This window comes from Urocampus carinirostris, chromosome 2 (genome assembly GCF_059441175.1).
Source record: "Urocampus carinirostris isolate Australia breed hairy pipefish chromosome 2, RoL_Ucar_1.0, whole genome shotgun sequence".
In the NCBI taxonomy this organism is placed as follows: Eukaryota; Metazoa; Chordata; class Actinopteri; order Syngnathiformes; family Syngnathidae; genus Urocampus; species Urocampus carinirostris.
The window spans coordinates 69757857-69772425 of NC_142350.1; the positions used below are offsets into that span (position 1 = coordinate 69757857).

General features: G+C 30.5%; 1 protein-coding gene across 2 annotated transcripts in view; it reads left to right on the plus strand.

The window, feature by feature from the left end:
* The window catches only part of scap (SREBF chaperone), an 83321-nt gene that overhangs the window by 35174 nt on the left and 33578 nt on the right, over positions 1–14569 (plus strand). The gene's annotated exons all lie outside the window — the stretch shown is intronic.

A 14569-nucleotide genomic window follows, 5' to 3' on the forward strand; every position in this document is an offset into this window, starting at 1 on the left:
TAACGACTTCATATTTACAAATTATGCTAATGGCCTCATGTTGATGAGTTTTGCTAATGGATAATGTTAATGTTAACGGCAAAATGCTAACTTCTTCATGCTAAAAATTTTTGGTAATGGCTATATTTTATCGACTTCATATTTACAAATTATGCTAATGGCCTCATGTTAATGAGTTATGCTAACAGGTACATTCTAAAAAGTGATGCTAACGGCTTAATGCTAACTTCTTCATGCTAAAAAGTTTTGGTAATGGCTATATTTTAACGACTTCATATTTACAAATTATGCTAATGGCGTCATGTTAATGAGTTATGCTAACAGGTACATTCTAAAAAGTGATGCTAACGGCTTAATGCTAACTTCTTCATGCTAAAAAGTTTTGGTAATGGCTATATTTTATCGACTTCAAATTTACAAATTATGCTAATGGCGTCATGTTAATGAGTTATGCTAACAGGTACATTCTAAAAATTGATGCTAACGGCTTAATGCTAACTTCTTCATGCTAAAAAGTTTTGGTAATGGCTATATTTTATCGACTTCAAATTAACAAATTATGCTAATAGCCTCATTTTGATGAGTTATGCTAACAGGTACATTCTAAAAAGTGATGCTAACGGCTAAATGCTAACTTCTTCATGCTAAAATTTTTTGGTAATGGCAATATTTTATCGACTTCATATTTACAAAATTATGCTAATGAGTACATGCTAAAAAGTGATGCTAACAGCTTAATGCTAACTTTTTCATGCAAAAAATGTTGGTAATGGCAATATTTTAACGACTTCATATTTACAAATTATGCTAATGGCCTCATGTTGATGAGTTTTGCTAATGGATAATGTTAATGTTAACGGCAAAATGCTAACTTCTTCATGCTAAAAATTTTTGGTAATGGCTATATTTTATCGACTTCATATTTACAAATTATGCTAATGGCCTCATGTTAATGAGTTATGCTAACAGGTACATTCTAAAAAGTGATGCTAACGGCTAAATGCTAACTTCTTCATGCTAAAATTTTTTGGTAATGGCAATATTTTATCGACTTCATATTTACAAATTATGCTAATGGCCTCATGTTAATGAGTTATGCTAACAGGTACATTCTAAAAAGTGATGCTAACGGCTAAATGCTAACTTCTTCATGCTAAAAATTTTTGGTAATGCAATATTTTATCGACTTCATATTTACAAATTATGCTAATGGCCTCATGTTAATGAGTTATGCTAACAGGTACATTCTAAAAAGTGATGCTAACGGCTAAATGCTAACTTCTTCATGCTAAAATTTTTTGGTAATGGCTATATTTTATCGACTTCATATTTACAAATTATGCTAATGGCCTCATGTTAATGAGTTATGCTAACAGGTACATTCTAAAAAGTGATGCTAACGGCTAAATGCTAACTTCTTCATGCTAAAATTTTTTGGTAATGGCAATATTTTATCGACTTCATATTTACAAATTATGCTAATGGCCTCATGTTAATGAGTTATGCTAACAGGTACATTCTAAAAAGTGATGCTAACGGCTTAATGCTAACTTCTTCATGCTAAAATTTTTTGGTAATGGCTATATTTTATCGACTTCAAATTTACAAATTATGCTAATGAGTACATGTTAATGAGTTATGCTAACAGGTACATTCTAAAAAGTGATGCTAACGGCTTAATGCTAACTTCTTCATGCTAAAAAGTTTTGGTAATGGCTATATTTTAACGACTTCAAATTTACAAATTATGCTAATGAGTACATGTTAATGAGTTATGCTAACAGGTACATTCTAAAAAGTGATGCTAACGGCTTAATGCTAACTTCTTCATGCTAAAAAGTTTTGGTAATGGCTATATTTTAACGACTTCATATTTACAAATTATGCTAATGGCGTCATGTTAATGAGTTATGCTAACAGGTACATTCTAAAAAGTGATGCTAACGGCTTAATGCTAACTTCTTCATGCTAAAAAGTTTTGGTAATGGCTATATTTTATCGACTTCAAATTTACAAATTATGCTAATGGCGTCATGTTAATGAGTTATGCTAACAGGTACATTCTAAAAATTGATGCTAACGGCTTAATGCTAACTTCTTCATGCTAAAAAGTTTTGGTAATGGCTATATTTTATCGACTTCAAATTAACAAATTATGCTAATAGCCTCATTTTGATGAGTTATGCTAACAGGTACATTCTAAAAAGTGATGCTAACGGCTAAATGCTAACTTCTTCATGCTAAAATTTTTTGGTAATGGCAATATTTTATCGACTTCATATTTACAAAGTTATGCTAATGAGTACATGCTAAAAAGTGATGCTAACAGCTTAATGCTAACTTTTTCATGCAAAAAATGTTGGTAATGGCAATATTTTAACGACTTCATATTTACAAATTATGCTAATGGCCTCATGTTGATGAGTTTTGCTAATGGATAATGTTAATGTTAACGGCAAAATGCTAACTTCTTCATGCTAAAAATTTTTGGTAATGGCAATATTTTATCGACTTCATATTTACAAATTATGCTAATGAGTACATGTTAATGAGTTATGCTAACAGGTACATTCTAAAAAGTGATGCTAACGGCTAAATGCTAACTTCTTCATGCTAAAAATTTTTGGTAATGGCTATATTTTATCGACTTCATATTTACAAATTATGCTAATGGCCTCATGTTAATGAGTTATGCTAACAGGTACATTCTAAAAAGTGATGCTAACGGCTAAATGCTAACTTCTTCATGCTAAAATTTTTTGGTAATGGCAATATTTTATCGACTTCATATTTACAAATTATGCTAATGGCCTCATGTTAATGAGTTATGCTAACAGGTACATTCTAAAAAGTGATGCTAACGGCTAAATGCTAACTTCTTCATGCTAAAAATTTTTGGTAATGGCGATATTTTATCGACTTCATATTTACAAATTATGCTAATGGCCTCATGTTAATGAGTTATGCTAACAGGTACATTCTAAAAAGTGATGCTAACGGCTTAATGCTAACTTCTTCATGCTAAAATTTTTTGGTAATGGCTATATTTTATCGACTTCAAATTTACAAATTATGCTAATGAGTACATGTTAATGAGTTATGCTAACAGGTACATTCTAAAAAGTGATGCTAACGGCTTAATGCTAACTTCTTCATGCTAAAAAGTTTTGGTAATGGCTATATTTTAACGACTTCAAATTTACAAATTATGCTAATGAGTACATGTTAATGAGTTATGCTAACAGGTACATTCTAAAAAGTGATGCTAACGGCTTAATGCTAACTTCTTCATGCTAAAAATTTTTGGTAATGGCAATATTTTATCGACTTCATATTTACAAATTATGCTAATGAGTACATGTTAATGAGTTATGCTAACAGGTACATTCTAAAAAGTGATGCTAACGGCTAAATGCTAACTTCTTCATGCTAAAAATTTTTGGTAATGGCTATATTTTATCGACTTCATATTTACAAATTATGCTAATGGCCTCATGTTAATGAGTTATGCTAACAGGTACATTCTAAAAAGTGATGCTAACGGCTAAATGCTAACTTCTTCATGCTAAAATTTTTTGGTAATGGCAATATTTTATCGACTTCATATTTACAAATTATGCTAATGGCCTCATGTTAATGAGTTATGCTAACAGGTACATTCTAAAAAGTGATGCTAACGGCTAAATGCTAACTTCTTCATGCTAAAAATTTTTGGTAATGCAATATTTTATCGACTTCATATTTACAAATTATGCTAATGGCCTCATGTTAATGAGTTATGCTAACAGGTACATTCTAAAAAGTGATGCTAACGGCTAAATGCTAACTTCTTCATGCTAAAATTTTTTGGTAATGGCTATATTTTATCGACTTCATATTTACAAATTATGCTAATGGCCTCATGTTAATGAGTTATGCTAACAGGTACATTCTAAAAAGTGATGCTAACGGCTAAATGCTAACTTCTTCATGCTAAAATTTTTTGGTAATGGCAATATTTTATCGACTTCATATTTACAAATTATGCTAATGGCCTCATGTTAATGAGTTATGCTAACAGGTACATTCTAAAAAGTGATGCTAACGGCTTAATGCTAACTTCTTCATGCTAAAATTTTTTGGTAATGGCTATATTTTATCGACTTCAAATTTACAAATTATGCTAATGAGTACATGTTAATGAGTTATGCTAACAGGTACATTCTAAAAAGTGATGCTAACGGCTTAATGCTAACTTCTTCATGCTAAAAAGTTTTGGTAATGGCTATATTTTAACGACTTCAAATTTACAAATTATGCTAATGAGTACATGTTAATGAGTTATGCTAACAGGTACATTCTAAAAAGTGATGCTAACGGCTTAATGCTAACTTCTTCATGCTAAAAAGTTTTGGTAATGGCTATATTTTAACGACTTCATATTTACAAATTATGCTAATGGCGTCATGTTAATGAGTTATGCTAACAGGTACATTCTAAAAAGTGATGCTAACGGCTTAATGCTAACTTCTTCATGCTAAAAAGTTTTGGTAATGGCTATATTTTATCGACTTCAAATTTACAAATTATGCTAATGGCGTCATGTTAATGAGTTATGCTAACAGGTACATTCTAAAAATTGATGCTAACGGCTTAATGCTAACTTCTTCATGCTAAAAAGTTTTGGTAATGGCTATATTTTATCGACTTCAAATTAACAAATTATGCTAATAGCCTCATTTTGATGAGTTATGCTAACAGGTACATTCTAAAAAGTGATGCTAACGGCTAAATGCTAACTTCTTCATGCTAAAATTTTTTGGTAATGGCAATATTTTATCGACTTCATATTTACAAAATTATGCTAATGAGTACATGCTAAAAAGTGATGCTAACAGCTTAATGCTAACTTTTTCATGCAAAAAATGTTGGTAATGGCAATATTTTAACGACTTCATATTTACAAATTATGCTAATGGCCTCATGTTGATGAGTTTTGCTAATGGATAATGTTAATGTTAACGGCAAAATGCTAACTTCTTCATGCTAAAAATTTTTGGTAATGGCAATATTTTATCGACTTCATATTTACAAATTATGCTAATGAGTACATGTTAATGAGTTATGCTAACAGGTACATTCTAAAAAGTGATGCTAACGGCTAAATGCTAACTTCTTCATGCTAAAAATTTTTGGTAATGGCTATATTTTATCGACTTCATATTTACAAATTATGCTAATGGCCTCATGTTAATGAGTTATGCTAACAGGTACATTCTAAAAAGTGATGCTAACGGCTAAATGCTAACTTCTTCATGCTAAAAATTTTTGGTAATGGCGATATTTTATCGACTTCATATTTACAAATTATGCTAATGGCCTCATGTTAATGAGTTATGCTAACAGGTACATTCTAAAAAGTGATGCTAACGGCTTAATGCTAACTTCTTCATGCTAAAATTTTTTGGTAATGGCTATATTTTATCGACTTCAAATTTACAAATTATGCTAATGAGTACATGTTAATGAGTTATGCTAACAGGTACATTCTAAAAAGTGATGCTAACGGCTTAATGCTAACTTCTTCATGCTAAAATTTTTTGGTAATGGCAATATTTTATCGACTTCATATTTACAAAATTATGCTAATGAGTACATGTTAATGAGTTATGCTAACAGGTACATTCTAAAAAGTGATGCTAACGGCTTAATGCTAACTTCTTCATGCTAAAAAGTTTTGGTAATGGCTATATTTTAACGACTTCATATTTACAAATTATGCTAATGGCGTCATGTTAATGAGTTATGCTAACAGGTACATTCTAAAAAGTGATGCTAACGGCTTAATGCTAACTTCTTCATGCTAAAAAGTTTTGGTAATGGCTATATTTTATCGACTTCAAATTAACAAATTATGCTAATAGCCTCATTTTGATGAGTTATGCTAACAGGTACATTCTAAAAAGTGATGCTAACGGCTAAATGCTAACTTCTTCATGCTAAATTTTTTTGGTAATGGCAATATTTTATCGACTTCATATTTACAAAATTATGCTAATGAGTACATGCTAAAAAGTGATGCTAACAGCTTAATGCTAACTTTTTCATGCAAAAAATGTTGGTAATGGCAATATTTTAACGACTTCATATTTACAAATTATGCTAATGAGTACATGTTAATGAGTTATGCTAACAGGTACATTCTAAAAAGTGATGCTAACGGCTAAATGCTAACTTCTTCATGCTAAAAATTTTTGGTAATGGCTATATTTTATCGACTTCATATTTACAAATTATGCTAATGGCCTCATGTTAATGAGTTATGCTAACAGGTACATTCTAAAAAGTGATGCTAACGGCTAAATGCTAACTTCTTCATGCTAAAATTTTTTGGTAATGGCAATATTTTATCGACTTCATATTTACAAATTATGCTAATGGCCTCATGTTAATGAGTTATGCTAACAGGTACATTCTAAAAAGTGATGCTAACGGCTAAATGCTAACTTCTTCATGCTAAAAATTTTTGGTAATGGCAATATTTTATCGACTTCATATTTACAAATTATGCTAATGGCCTCATGTTAATGAGTTATGCTAACAGGTACATTCTAAAAAGTGATGCTAACGGCTAAATGCTAACTTCTTCATGCTAAAAATTTTTGGTAATGGCTATATTTTATCGACTTCATATTTACAAATTATGCTAATGGCCTCATGTTAATGAGTTATGCTAACAGGTACATTCTAAAAAGTGATGCTAACGGCTTAATGCTAACTTCTTCATGCTAAAATTTTTTGGTAATGGCTATATTTTATCGACTTCAAATTTACAAATTATGCTAATGAGTACATGTTAATGAGTTATGCTAACAGGTACATTCTAAAAAGTGATGCTAACGGCTTAATGCTAACTTCTTCATGCTAAAAAGTTTTGGTAATGGCTATATTTTAACGACTTCATATTTACAAATTATGCTAATGGCGTCATGTTAATGAGTTATGCTAACAGGTACATTCTAAAAAGTGATGCTAACGGCTTAATGCTAACTTCTTCATGCTAAAAAGTTTTGGTAATGGCTATATTTTAACGACTTCATATTTACAAATTATGCTAATGGCGTCATGTTAATGAGTTATGCTAACAGGTACATTCTAAAAATTGATGCTAACGGCTTAATGCTAACTTCTTCATGCTAAAAAGTTTTGGTAATGGCTATATTTTATCGACTTCAAATTAACAAATTATGCTAATAGCCTCATTTTGATGAGTTATGCTAACAGGTACATTCTAAAAAGTGATGCTAACGGCTAAATGCTAACTTCTTCATGCTAAAATTTTTTGGTAATGGCAATATTTTATCGACTTCATATTTACAAAATTATGCTAATGAGTACATGCTAAAAAGTGATGCTAACAGCTTAATGCTAACTTTTTCATGCAAAAAATGTTGGTAATGGCAATATTTTAACGACTTCATATTTACAAATTATGCTAATGGCCTCATGTTGATGAGTTTTGCTAATGGATAATGTTAATGTTAACGGCAAAATGCTAACTTCTTCATGCTAAAAATTTTTGGTAATGGCAATATTTTATCGACTTCATATTTACAAATTATGCTAATGAGTACATGTTAATGAGTTATGCTAACAGGTACATTCTAAAAAGTGATGCTAACGGCTAAATGCTAACTTCTTCATGCTAAAAATTTTTGGTAATGGCTATATTTTATCGACTTCATATTTACAAATTATGCTAATGGCCTCATGTTAATGAGTTATGCTAACAGGTACATTCTAAAAAGTGATGCTAACGGCTAAATGCTAACTTCTTCATGCTAAAATTTTTTGGTAATGGCAATATTTTATCGACTTCATATTTACAAATTATGCTAATGGCCTCATGTTAATGAGTTATGCTAACAGGTACATTCTAAAAAGTGATGCTAACGGCTAAATGCTAACTTCTCCATGCTAAAAATTTTTGGTAATGGCAATATTTTATCGACTTCATATTTACAAATTATGCTAATGGCCTCATGTTAATGAGTTATGCTAACAGGTACATTCTAAAAAGTGATGCTAACGGCTAAATGCTAACTTCTTCATGCTAAAAATTTTTGGTAATGGCAATATTTTATCGACTTCATATTTACAAATTATGCTAATGGCCTCATGTTAATGAGTTATGCTAACAGGTACATTCTAAAAAGTGATGCTAACGGCTTAATGCTAACTTCTTCATGCTAAAATTTTTTGGTAATGGCTATATTTTATCGACTTCATATTTACAAATTATGCTAATGGCCTCATGTTAATGAGTTATGCTAACAGGTACATTCTAAAAAGTGATGCTAACGGCTTAATGCTAACTTCTTCATGCTAAAAAGTTTGGTAATGGCTATATTTTATCGACTTCAAATTTACAAATTATGCTAATGAGTACATGTTAATGAGTTATGCTAACAGGTACATTCTAAAAATTGATGCTAACGGCTTAATGCTAACTTCTTCATGCTAAAAAGTTTTGGTAATGGCTATATTTTATCGACTTCATATGTACAAATTATGCTAATGGCCTCATGTTAATGAGTTATGCTAACAGGTACATTCTAAAAAGTGATGCTAACGGCTAAATGCTAAATCCTTCATGCTAAAAATTTTTGGTAATGGCATATTTTATCGACTTCATATTTACAAATTATGCTAATGGCCTCATGTTAATGAGTTATGCTAACAAGTACATTCTAAAAAGTGATGCTAACGGCTTAATGCTAACTTTTTCATGCTAAAATTTTTTGGTAATGGCTATATTTTATCGACTTCAAATTTACAAATTATGCTAATGAGTACATGTTAATGAGTTATGCTAACAGGTACATTCTAAAAAGTGATGCTAACGGCTTAATGCTAACTTCTTCATGCTAAAAAGTTTTGGTAATGGCTATATTCTATCGACTTCAAATTTACAAATTATGCTAATGGCGTCATGTTAATGAGTTATGCTAACAGGTACATTCTAAAAATTCATGCTAACGGCTTAATGCTAACTTCTTCATGCTAAAAAGTTTGGTAATGGCTATATTTTATCGACTTCAAATTTACAAATTATGCTAATGAGTACATGTTAATGAGTTATGCTAACAGGTACATTCTAAAAATTGATGCTAACGGCTTAATGCTAACTTCTTCATGCTAAAAAGTTTTGGTAATGGCTATATTTTATCGACTTCATATGTACAAATTATGCTAATGGCCTCATGTTAATGAGTTATGCTAACAGGTACATTCTAAAAAGTGATGCTAACGGCTTAATGCTAACTTCTTCATGCTAAAAAGTTTTGGTAATGGCTATATTTTAACGACTTCATATTTACAAATTATGCTAATGGCGTCATGTTAATGAGTTATGCTAACAGGTACATTCTAAAAATTGATGCTAACGGCTTAATGCTAACTTCTTCATGCTAAAATTTTTGGGTAATGGCTATATTTTATCGACTTCAAATTTACAAATTATGCTAATGAGTACATGTTAATGAGTTATGCTAACAGGTACATTCTAAAAAGTGATGCTAACGGCTTAATGCTAACTTCTTCATGCTAAAAAGTTTTGGTAATGGCTATATTTTAACGACTTCAAATTTACAAATTATGCTAATGAGTACATGTTAATGAGTTATGCTAACAGGTACATTCTAAAAAGTGATGCTAACGGCTTAATGCTAACTTCTTCATGCTAAAAAGTTTTGGTAATGGCTATATTTTAACGACTTCATATTTACAAATTATGCTAATGGAGTCATGTTAATGAGTTATGCTAACAGGTACATTCTAAAAAGTGATGCTAACGGCTTAATGCTAACTTCTTCATGCTAAAAAGTTTTGGTAATGGCTATATTTTATCGACTTCAAATTTACAAATTATGCTAATGAGTACATGTTAATGAGTTATGCTAACAGGTACATTCTAAAAAGTGATGCTAACGGCTAAATGCTAACTTCTTCATGCTAAAAATTTTTGGTAATGGCAATATTTTATCGACTTCATATGTACAAATTATGCTAATGGCCTCATGTTAATGAGTTATGCTAACAGGTACATTCTAAAAAGTGATGCTAACGGCTTAATGCTAACTTCTTCATGCTAAAAAGTTTTGGTAATGGCTATATTTTAACGACTTCATATTTACAAATTATGCTAATGGCGTCATGTTAATGAGTTATGCTAACAGGTACATTCTAAAAATTGATGCTAACGGCTTAATGCTAACTTCTTCATGCTAAAAAGTTTGGTAATGGCTATATTTTATCGACTTCAAATTTACAAATTATGCTAATGAGTACATGTTAATGAGTTATGCTAACAGGTACATTCTAAAAATTGATGCTAACGGCTTAATGCTAACTTCTTCATGCTAAAAAGTTTTGGTAATGGCTATATTTTATCGACTTCATATGTACAAATTATGCTAATGGCCTCATGTTAATGAGTTATGCTAACAGGTACATTCTAAAAAGTGATGCTAACGGCTAAATGCTAAATCCTTCATGCTAAAAATTTTTGGTAATGGCATATTTTATCGACTTCATATTTACAAATTATGCTAATGGCCTCATGTTAATGAGTTATGCTAACAAGTACATTCTAAAAAGTGATGCTAACGGCTTAATGCTAACTTTTTCATGCTAAAATTTTTTGGTAATGGCTATATTTTATCGACTTCAAATTTACAAATTATGCTAATGAGTACATGTTAATGAGTTATGCTAACAGGTACATTCTAAAAAGTGATGCTAACGGCTTAATGCTAACTTCTTCATGCTAAAAAGTTTTGGTAATGGCTATATTCTATCGACTTCAAATTTACAAATTATGCTAATGGCGTCATGTTAATGAGTTATGCTAACAGGTACATTCTAAAAATTGATGCTAACGGCTTAATGCTAACTTCTTCATGCTAAAAAGTTTGGTAATGGCTATATTTTATCGACTTCAAATTTACAAATTATGCTAATGAGTACATGTTAATGAGTTATGCTAACAGGTACATTCTAAAAATTGATGCTAACGGCTTAATGCTAACTTCTTCATGCTAAAAAGTTTTGGTAATGGCTATATTTTATCGACTTCATATGTACAAATTATGCTAATGGCCTCATGTTAATGAGTTATGCTAACAGGTACATTCTAAAAAGTGATGCTAACGGCTTAATGCTAACTTCTTCATGCTAAAAAGTTTTGGTAATGGCTATATTTTAACGACTTCATATTTACAAATTATGCTAATGGCGTCATGTTAATGAGTTATGCTAACAGGTACATTCTAAAAAGTGATGCTAACGGCTAAATGCTAAATCCTTCATGCTAAAAATTTTTGGTAATGGCATATTTTATCGACTTCATATTTACAAATTATGCTAATGGCCTCATGTTAATGAGTTATGCTAACAAGTACATTCTAAAAAGTGATGCTAACGGCTTAATGCTAACTTTTTCATGCTAAAATTTTTTGGTAATGGCTATATTTTATCGACTTCAAATTTACAAATTATGCTAATGAGTACATGTTAATGAGTTATGCTAACAGGTACATTCTAAAAAGTGATGCTAACGGCTTAATGCTAACTTCTTCATGCTAAAAAGTTTTGGTAATGGCTATATTCTATCGACTTCAAATTTACAAATTATGCTAATGGCGTCATGTTAATGAGTTATGCTAACAGGTACATTCTAAAAATTCATGCTAACGGCTTAATGCTAACTTCTTCATGCTAAAAAGTTTGGTAATGGCTATATTTTATCGACTTCAAATTTACAAATTATGCTAATGAGTACATGTTAATGAGTTATGCTAACAGGTACATTCTAAAAATTGATGCTAACGGCTTAATGCTAACTTCTTCATGCTAAAAAGTTTTGGTAATGGCTATATTTTATCGACTTCATATGTACAAATTATGCTAATGGCCTCATGTTAATGAGTTATGCTAACAGGTACATTCTAAAAAGTGATGCTAACGGCTTAATGCTAACTTCTTCATGCTAAAAAGTTTTGGTAATGGCTATATTTTAACGACTTCATATTTACAAATTATGCTAATGGCGTCATGTTAATGAGTTATGCTAACAGGTACATTCTAAAAATTGATGCTAACGGCTTAATGCTAACTTCTTCATGCTAAAATTTTTGGGTAATGGCTATATTTTATCGACTTCAAATTTACAAATTATGCTAATGAGTACATGTTAATGAGTTATGCTAACAGGTACATTCTAAAAAGTGATGCTAACGGCTTAATTCTAACTTCTTCATGCTAAAAAGTTTTGGTAATGGCTATATTTTAACGACTTCAAATTTACAAATTATGCTAATGAGTACATGTTAATGAGTTATGCTAACAGGTACATTCTAAAAAGTGATGCTAACGGCTTAATGCTAACTTCTTCATGCTAAAAAGTTTTGGTAATGGCTATATTTTAACGACTTCATATTTACAAATTATGCTAATGGAGTCATGTTAATGAGTTATGCTAACAGGTACATTCTAAAAAGTGATGCTAACGGCTTAATGCTAACTTCTTCATGCTAAAAAGTTTTGGTAATGGCTATATTTTATCGACTTCAAATTTACAAATTATGCTAATGAGTACATGTTAATGAGTTATGCTAACAGGTACATTCTAAAAAGTGATGCTAACGGCTAAATGCTAACTTCTTCATGCTAAAAATTTTTGGTAATGGCAATATTTTATCGACTTCATATGTACAAATTATGCTAATGGCCTCATGTTAATGAGTTATGCTAACAGGTACATTCTAAAAAGTGATGCTAACGGCTTAATGCTAACTTCTTCATGCTAAAAAGTTTTGGTAATGGCTATATTTTAACGACTTCATATTTACAAATTATGCTAATGGCGTCATGTTAATGAGTTATGCTAACAGGTACATTCTAAAAATTGATGCTAACGGCTTAATGCTAACTTCTTCATGCTAAAAAGTTTGGTAATGGCTATATTTTATCGACTTCAAATTTACAAATTATGCTAATGAGTACATGTTAATGAGTTATGCTAACAGGTACATTCTAAAAATTGATGCTAACGGCTTAATGCTAACTTCTTCATGCTAAAAAGTTTTGGTAATGGCTATATTTTATCGACTTCATATGTACAAATTATGCTAATGGCCTCATGTTAATGAGTTATGCTAACAGGTACATTCTAAAAAGTGATGCTAACGGCTAAATGCTAAATCCTTCATGCTAAAAATTTTTGGTAATGGCATATTTTATCGACTTCATATTTACAAATTATGCTAATGGCCTCATGTTAATGAGTTATGCTAACAAGTACATTCTAAAAAGTGATGCTAACGGCTTAATGCTAACTTTTTCATGCTAAAATTTTTTGGTAATGGCTATATTTTATCGACTTCAAATTTACAAATTATGCTAATGAGTACATGTTAATGAGTTATGCTAACAGGTACATTCTAAAAAGTGATGCTAACGGCTTAATGCTAACTTCTTCATGCTAAAAAGTTTTGGTAATGGCTATATTCTATCGACTTCAAATTTACAAATTATGCTAATGGCGTCATGTTAATGAGTTATGCTAACAGGTACATTCTAAAAATTGATGCTAACGGCTTAATGCTAACTTCTTCATGCTAAAAAGTTTGGTAATGGCTATATTTTATCGACTTCAAATTTACAAATTATGCTAATGAGTACATGTTAATGAGTTATGCTAACAGGTACATTCTAAAAAGTGATGCTAACGGCTTAATGCTAACTTCTTCATGCTAAAAAGTTTTGGTAATGGCTATATTTTATCGACTTCAAATTTACAAATTATGCTAATGAGTACATGTTAATGAGTTATGCTAACAGGTACATTCTAAAAATTGATGCTAACGGCTTAATGCTAACTTCTTCATGCTAAAAAGTTTTGGTAATGGCTATATTTTATCGACTTCATATGTACAAATTATGCTAATGGCCTCATGTTAATGAGTTATGCTAACAGGTACATTCTAAAAAGTGATGCTAACGGCTTAATGCTAACTTCTTCATGCTAAAAAGTTTTGGTAATGGCTATATTTTAACGACTTCATATTTACAAATTATGCTAATGGCGTCATGTTAATGAGTTATGCTAACAGGTACATTCTAAAAATTGATGCTAACGGCTTAATGCTAACTTCTTCATGCTAAAATTTTTGGGTAATGGCTATATTTTATCGACTTCAAATTTACAAATTATGCTAATGAGTACATGTTAATGAGTTATGCTAACAGGTACATTCTAAAAAGTGATGCTAACGGCTTAATGCTAACTTCTTCATGCTAAAAAGTTTTGGTAATGGCTATATTTTAACGACTTCAAATTTACAAATTATGCTAATGAGTACATGTTAATGAGTTATGCTAACAGGTACATTCTAAAAAGTGATGCTAACGGCTTAATGCTAACTTCTTCATGCTAAAAAGTTTTGGTAATGGCTATATTTTAACGACTTCATATTTACAAATTATGCTAATGGAGTCATGTTAATGAGTTATGCTAACAGGTACATTC